The following is an 8,919-nucleotide window of genomic DNA, read 5'->3' as shown; positions in this document are numbered from 1 at the left end:
GGCCACAGCCCAGGGCGGGCGGGGCCACAGCCCAGGGCGGGCGGGGCTTGAGAGGTCCAAGGGCCGGGGAGGGCCAGTCTTGGAAGCTGTGACCCGAGTTCGCCCAGGTGGCAGCGCTGGTTCCAGCCGAGGAAAGAGGAGCTCTGTGGAAGAGAGCTCTTTGCCTGCTCCCCTTCCCGCAGAAGGAAGGGGACCTCGACTTGGAAGGTCCGGGAATGAAGCCACCACTACACGGCTCTCCCCAGTTCTGAAAGACTTTAATCATAATTATTATCGCATTCCTGATCATCTTAATAACACCTGACGTTTGTAAGAGCTTTACAGTTCGCACAAGGCGTTCACAGACCCCTTTTGAAGCTGTTGGTATAGGCAGAGTAAATACCATGACCTCCGTTTCATTGATGAAGAACCTGAAGCTTAATTAAGTACTGCAGCTAAAACGTGGCAGATCCAGAGCTCAGGACACCCGATCGTATTCAGTGCCGGTGCAGCACTTTCTTGCTTCTCAGCGTCGTGCAACTGGAGATATATGTGCAGTAGCTTTTCTCTCCTACCAGACCGTAAGGAGCAAGACCTTATCTACTCCTCTGAGTTCCACATACGCTCTGTATATTATAGGGACACGGTGATGCTGCGTGAATGACCTGGATTCTGCTACCTACCTTAACCAAATTACTTCATTTCTTTGGACCCCTGCTCCATCATTGGTAAAATGAGGAGATGGTTTAGATCAGTGGTTGGCAACCAGGGCGATTTTGCCCCTTCCCCTCTCTCCCAGAACATTTGTCAACATTTGGAAACATATTTGTTTGTTACAACTGGGGGGTAAGGGGGGGGGGATAAATCTGGTATCTAGTGGGTAGAGGCCAGGAATGTTGTTCAACATTCTGCTAAGAACAGAACAGTCCCCACAACACTTATCCAGCCCAAAATGTCAATAATGCTGAGGTTGAGAAACCCTGGGTTAGATGATTTCTAAAGTCATTTCCAGATAGGTCTATGATTTGTCCTTTGAACTTGAGTTTTACCTGGCTAGTGCTAGAATAGTACAGTGGTAAAGATCCCTCGCTTTGGAGTCAGACCAACACAAATTTGAATCCAAGCTTTACCACCTACTACCCATGTGATGTTGAGCCAGTGATGACTTAAGAATTTCTATACAGAAGGGATTTAGGGCCTGCACACTGCTTGGAAGGGAAGACTGAAGATACTGCCTTGAAGCTGAGTTTTCATAGCAAGCACATTTTTTTAAAATCTAAACTGTGTTATAGATCAATAAAAATAGCCAAGTTTTAGCTCTGCCACTTAAAAGTCACGTTTGCCTTGTAAAAACTGCCTAGCCTCCTATGCCTCACTTTCTTCATCTAAAAATTAAGATAACAACAGTACTTCCCTGGGACGCCTGGGTGGTTCAGTCAGTTAAGCGTCTGCCTTCAGCTCAGGTCATGATCCGAGGGTCCTGGGATGGAGCCTCGCATTGGGCTCCCTGCTCAACGGGGAGCCTGCTTCTCCCTCTGACTGCCGTTCCCCCTGCTTGTGCTGTCTCTCTGATAAATAAAATCTTTTTAAAAAATTATAATAATACCTCCCTGAAGGGATTATTGTGAGTCTTAAAGGAGTTATCACCTATTAAGAACTTCAAACAAATTGCCCCGACACTGAGCACTCAATGAATGTTAACTATTATTATTACTATTACCATGATCATTCTATTCACATTTTAAATGAGAGTGAAAAAAAGTTCATTATCAAGATCAAAGACTATCAGTACCACTACTACGGGTTTTTAAATTTACATCAGATGGCTTCAGTGCGGCTGCTAGAGATTAAGATAGGCAGACAGAGTTCCCCAAATCACCCCTTGGTGCAACCACTATGTTGGGCAAATCATTTTTCACTCAGCCTTATATTCCTTGTTTGTAAGATGACAATAACAGTTGCAGTGTTGTTCTAAGGATTAAATGAGACAAAATAATGCACTTAGCACAGCACCTAACATATAGCGACTGCCTAACAAGTGGTAAATATTTATCATCCAATTTGTTTAGTGATTGTAAGCTACTGGCTAGGGGCCCATGGGGCTGGAAAGAGAAGCCCAGCATCTCTTAATACTGCTACTTGGGCAGTATTAAGGATTCCATTAAGATGGAAGTCCAAATGCCTGCAAGCCTATTCTTTTTTTTTTTTTTAAGATTTTATTTATTTATTTGAGACAGAATGAGAGAGAGAGAGAGAGAGCACATGAGAGGGGGGAGGGTCAGAGGAAGAAGCAGACTCCCCGCCGAGCTGGGAGCACGATGCGGGACTCGATCCAGGGACTCCAGGATCATGACCTGAGCGGAAGGCAGTCGCTTAACCAACTGAGCCACCCAGGCGCCCGTGCAAGCCTATTCTTGAGCTGAATTAGGCAACCCTAACCTAAGTCAGGGGTCCCTGTTGGCAGCACCCCCACAGCCGATGGGGCTTGAACCTGTCCAACCAAGTGTTATGGCTTTGAAGAAAAATCAGGATATTTCCTTGTGACCTATGGAACAACGATTTTTTTTTTTAACCTAGGGACATCAGTGGTTGGGTTTCTGAAAATTTTACCTTCCAAACTGGTATCTTAAAAATTCTCCTCCCATTCCTACCTGCCTTGCCAAAATACTGGAATCCAAATGATGCTAGCTAGATCCTTCCTGGCCTGCTCCATGACCCAGCAAGAAATGAGATTTGGGATCAGGGCTGCTTGTGACTCAAATCAGTGTTATTCAATTAGCGCACATGTCCCTAAGAAATAGAGTGATGTACTATAGGAATGTTTGAATGACCAAGCAGAACAAAGAGAAATTGGACCCTGCCCTGTAAATAAGCATGAAGCATTTAGGGAGAGAGAAACTAGAAGCCTGAAACTAGTAGAAGAGGCCAGAGGCACCCATGATGACACAGAGACCATATTTTTTCTTGCATATCACATCAACAGCTACCTGTCTGGAAAAAGGTTATAAAACATCACAGAGGAAGAGAACAAATAAAGAATATTTTCCTAGAAAGAATTTTTAGCTGCAGAAATTACTGAAGTCCTAACACTTTTCATTTATCCACTAACAAACTATGGGCAAGAGTCTGGGATATACCAAGGTGAGTAGAACTGATTCCTGGTATCAAGGAGCTCACAGGCTAGGGAAAAAGGGATGAACAAATAAAAAGACAATTGTAACACATCGTGCTAAGGAGGTCATCTCTCACAGCAGTTAAGGACATGGTCTCTGGGTTGGAATCTGCCTTGGCCACATATCTGACCTTGGACAAGACCCTGAGCATCTCTGATGCCGACTTTCTTCACTTGTGTGACAAGCATGGGTAGATCATAATCCAATATCCATCCTCCACTTCCTCCTTCCTAGCAGAACTCCAGCTTTGTTCAGAGCAGAAACCTGCCCAGCTTTAAAAAGAAAAAAAGAAATGTAGAATTCTCGGGCTCCCTGGTAGCTCAGGGAGGGCCACATAACAGTTCTGGCCAGCAAGATGTAGGTAAGGGATGGCCTCCTTTCCCAGCTAATAAGACAAAACCCCAGGAAGAAGAGGCTCTTTGCCCTTCATCCTTGGCTGTTTACCCTTCCTCCTGCCTGGAACACAGATTGGAAAACAGCAGATGCCTTGTCTCCACAGTGACAAAAGCCACATGCTAAGAATGGTATTATGGAGCCACCATAACAGCCTTAGCCCATCTACCTCTAATTTATCGTTATTTGAGCAAAATAAGTTCCTGTTTGGTTAAGCCACTGTGAACAGTTTTCTACCTGCAGCCAAATTTAACGCCTAATTCATATAATCTATAAACTGAGGATAATAATAGTGTCTCCCCCTAGGGTTCTTCTGAGCATTAAATAATGCATGCAAAGCACTTAACATGACACCTGGCTCATAGATGCACTCAGCAAATGGTAACTTAGACATTTTTACTACTATTATTACTCCTATTATCCTTATTAATATGATTATTATATGTACCAGCAGCTCTAGGAGCATAGAGGAAGATGGAACTCCTCCTGCCTAGGGGGAGGTAGGGGGGAAATGTTATGTTTCATGTGGGTTCTTTAAAAGTGAGGAGGAGTTTCCCAGGATATGGGTTCTGATCAAAAGTGAGCAAATTCTTTTGTGCCTGCAAGGGCTTAGGAGGGATTCAGTACTGTTCACCAAGAGAAATATTCTGCTGGGAGATAATAGCACTGAAGTTTGGGTCAGATCACTGGGACTGGAGTCAGTCCCGGCTGTGGTCCTCAAACAGACACTGGAAGAGCTAAGTGGGTACCTAAGCACCTGGCCACGGGGCTATTGTGGGGCCATAGGAAATGCAATAGTCCCCCCCTATCCATGGTTTTGCTTTCCACCAGTTCAGGAACCCATGGCCTGGAAGCAAATGATCCCCTTTCTGAGAAGTTGTCAGAAAGTCATAGTAGCCTGATGCTACATCACAACGCCTGCATCATTCATCCTTCACCACACTTCATCTCATCATAGTGGCATTTTTATCATTTCCCATCACCACAAGAAGAAGGGTGAGTACAGGACAACAAGATATTTTGAGAGAGAGAGAGAGAGAGACTCGTTCCTATAACTTGTATTAGAGTTATTGTTATAATTGTTCTATTTTGTTATTGTTGTTGTTAATCTCTTACTGTGCCTAATTTATGAATTAAACTTTGTTGTAGATGTGTAACGAATAGAAAAAAAACAACAACAACATAGTATATAGAGGGTTCAGTACTATCCACAGGTTCAGGCATCCACTAGGGGGTCATGGAACTATCTCGGGTGGATAAGGGAGGACTGCTGTAATACATCTTACGAAGGATCTAATCAAATGCCGGTTATTGTTTTGTTTTGTTTTTTTTAAAGATTTTATTTTATTTATTTGAGAGAGAGAGAATGAGAGACAGAGCAGGAGAGGGAGGAGGGTCAGAGGCAGAAGCAGACTCCCCACTGAGCAGGGAGCCTGATGTGGGACTCAATCCCGGGACTCCAGGATCATGACCTGAGCCGAAGGCAGTCGCTTAACCAACTGAGCCACCCAGGCGCCCCAAATGCTGGTTATTGTTAACCCAGTACTCTGGTTACCAAAGCCATCAGACAAGCTGGGGGCATAAATCTTTGTATTTGTAAAGTCTTTGAGAATATGAACCTTAATCCCTTCCTTGATTTCTGTGTCCATAGCACTGAGCACAGAGCTTGGCACAAATATGTGGCTATTCCAACAATCCTGAAAATATTCAAAAACCCAGCCCTCACTCTCACATTCCCCCTGGAAGAACAGATAAAGAGACCCAGAGCAGAGCAGATGATCTTAGAAGTGCTGTCTTAACCATGCACTCTTCTAAATAAAGACAAGTTTGGGGACTGAGATCTTTCCCAAAATTTATCATCTCTCTAATCAGAGAGAGAAGGGTGGATATAAATAGAAGAGAGCATTTTCTACTCCAAAGCTTTCTTTTCCCAAAAAAGAAAGGCGGAGAATACCCTTGATAATTCATCGGCCAGAGGAAGTGAAAACAGCTCATGCCATGTGGCTGGCCCATCCAGGAGCAGATACAGAGCCTAATGAGAAACTGAGTTCAGCCAAAGAGGAACGTGTGATGTTTAAGCCTCATTAGGACTATAAAACCAGCCTTTCCAACACAAACCCTGCTATTGACTTTGACCTCACTTCCCCACCTCCCTCCGCTCGTGGCATTATTGAACCTGGGTTTTTCCTATAGGCCAGAACCTTGCCAACCCTTTTGCCCTTCACATAATGTGTTTGTCTGGTTTCTATTTCGGTAGTCTGATGAAGGATGATAGCAGGGTATTGAGTTGTTGTTCTTCATTTAGTGCAGTCCCCGCGCTCACCCTGCCCCTACCCCCACCCCGCTCTCAAGTCGGGCTTTCATTGTCTGTTTTGTGCCTTGTCCCAGGTTTTTATTGCTTCCTTACAGAGTGGAGGAAGGCATTTTATTTTATTTTCCAGGCCCTGGTACATACATAACCTCGTGTATCCATCTTTCCCGTGGAGATGTATGGAGTTTTGAGATTGGAAATGACCTCAGAAGGGAAAGACAGGGAAGGTTCGGATATCCACAGAGCCCCTGACATGTGCTGGGCCCTGAACTAGGGGCGCTTTTTTTTTTTTTTTTTTTACATTTAATCTTCACAACACATCCGTGAAGCAGGTAGTATTACATCTCATTTTACAGATGAGAAAACTGAGATCCAGAGAGGGGCAAGGACAGACTCAAGGTCATACAGGACGGTTGCTGCCAAAGGTCCCCCCTACTCCAAGTCCACTGCCCTTCCCATGCCTCCCCGTGTCTTTGTGGACGTTTTAGGGTGTTTTAGTTTGGGTGGGTACAGATCTTCTAAGGAAGAGGGAACAAAAAAAAGTTTAGCTTCTTGTTCTCTGAAACAGAACTTAACTGTCATGATCCTGTATTCCACCTGGGCATAAGCTCCCGGCCCTCTGTTGCATGAAACCCAAAAGGCTCTTTGTTAGGCTTTGCCCCTCTGCCAAGGTCACAGAAAACTCTAACTGCTCCCACACCACTCTGGGGCCTTGGGAATCTCTGAGAGGCTGTCTCAGGCCCCCGCCCTGTAGACACACCGAGAAGGCACCTCTACTCTTCATATCCTTGCTGCAAATGTGTCCCCTCCAGGGCCTCTGATGAGGATGGGAGGCACAGAGCTCCTCTCCCTACAGATGTCCCACCCACATGGAGCTCTGTGACTCCCTGTCTCCTCCCTGGGGCTCCTTCGAGGAGGAGGAGGAGGAAACAGGAGACCGGGAACCCCCCAGAGGCCCAGCTCTGTTCCCCTCGGCAGCTCGCCTATCTCTCTCCTCAGCCCTTGCCACATTTGGCCTCCTGGGACGGGAGGCCAGACTGGTCCCGGCTGATTCTGATTCTGGGAAAAAAGTCTCTACGTTGCGTGGGGCATCGATTGCATGACCAGAGTCACAGAGGGGTTAGACTATGGGAGTTCAAAGACCAGACTTTCGAAACACAGAGGGTTTTCTCTCAAGCCATGTGTTTCAAAAGTCTATTTTGAAATTCAAAAGCTCGGTCCTAACTCTCCTTTCTCTTTACAGTTCCCGGGAACAGCTTTACTCCTGAAAGGACAGGAAGGTGGGAAGAGTGGAAGGTACCTGCAGGAGGGGGAAGAGAGAACGTGAGCTAATGTTGCGGAGGCAAAGACCATCTGTGCACTGGTTCCTCGTCCTGTCGGCACAGGGGGACAGCCTCCTCTGCCGTTGGGATGGGGACGTGTGACAACATATGGGTTAGAGTGATAGAGTCCACTTACAGGCCTGGCCCCTGAAAGCATCCCTGCCAACCCTCTGGTCCTCTTTCCTCCTCGGCAGCAGCTGCAGAGGTCACCAGCTAAAGACAGTGACGCCCCAAGAGAGAAGGAGCCTGGGGGCCTGAATCGTCGACTGGAGGAGAGCTGCTTACATAAGAGGCTGCCCCACCAGCAACAGACAAGAAATGAAACTGAATTGTGTTAAGCCACTGAGGTTTAGGTCGCGTGTGTGTATTTTCTAGCAGGTTACACTACCTACTCTGAGAAAATACCTAAATAGTGCTCTATCTCATAATCAACATATAAAAGATCAGAGATTGGGAATCAGAAGCGTAACCATTCTGATTAAAGCCTATGAAACCGAAGGTGCAGAAAATGACACCAATTCAAAGAAAATACTAAGTATTATATTTGGACAATATTCAAAGCCTGATGTCGAAGGAGAGTGACAGGAAAGGAACATCTCGAATCCCTTCTTTCAACCAGCCTGTCATAATAGCTGCCATACTCAGATGCTTTGTAAGGAATGATTGAATGAATAAAATATCCATTAACCTATCAACTCTGGTTAAGCCCAGAACGTTGGCTCTCTTAGGTTTCATGAGGAAGAACAAAGGAGGTAGAGATGAAGAAAAGAGAAGAAAAAGAAAAAATAGTGAAAGGCAAGGTAGAAATAGGCGTGTACCTCTCCCAGTTCCCACTTTCGTGACTTAACACAGTGCTTATCAGCCAGAACCCCTGTGATGTTGCCCTCTGCACACTCACAAAGTAAACACACAAGTAAAGTTACCATTGCTGTTTGTTATGATGTTAACATATAAAATGAAGCTGAGCATGGAAAACGCCACAGTGTGAAGCAGGCAAAAGCCAGTAAGTTGGAAAAAGCCTTTGGGGGCGGGGGGACAAAGAAAGGAGGGCAGAGAGAGAGACTCTTAAGCAGGTTCCATGCCCAGCCCAGAGACCAATGCCAAGGCTCAATCTCACGACCCTGAGATCATGACCTGAGCCGAAACCAAGAGTCAGACGCTCAACCAACTGAACCACCCAGGCACCCCAAGAAAAAGCCATTTTATTCTTGGAATCATGCAAAAAGACTTTGTGGGCTTGCAGGGGCTCGCTAAATAGCACCTCTCTTCTCTGTCAAGTCAGGAACCAATTTAGAGACAGACACAAGAGACCGAGGAAATAAAAATGTTTGATTTATTACTGATACACATGAGTGTCCAGCCAAAAGGATGTGCGTGAATCTCTACTTCTGAATGAGCCACACTCAACCACCAAGCCATTGGTGCAGCCGGAAAACCAGCAGCTGCCCCCGCAGGGACAGGCCCCTGGCTGCACGGCAGAGAGCCAACCAAAAACCCCCACTCTCCGGGTCAAGCAGATCTGAAGAAAGAGTAAGGAAGGAGCTGAGCCAAGCCTACGTCCAGTTTTTCTTCCCAAATCCCCAATCGGATAAATCACTCTTTTATTAGTTAAGATATGTGGCAGGAGGTGATACCTCTCAATTCTCAGTGGCTCACAACCACAAAGATTTCTTGTTCCCATATCCATTGTGGGCTGGATGTATGTTGTCTTTGCTCTGAGACCCAAGATGATAGGCTGGTC

The sequence above is a fragment of the Mirounga leonina genome, unplaced genomic scaffold (assembly GCF_011800145.1).
Source record: "Mirounga leonina isolate KUSES-001 unplaced genomic scaffold, KU_Mleo_1.0 Mir_418, whole genome shotgun sequence".
In the NCBI taxonomy this organism is placed as follows: domain Eukaryota; kingdom Metazoa; phylum Chordata; class Mammalia; order Carnivora; family Phocidae; genus Mirounga; species Mirounga leonina.
This window is presented reverse-complemented; position numbering follows the sequence as displayed.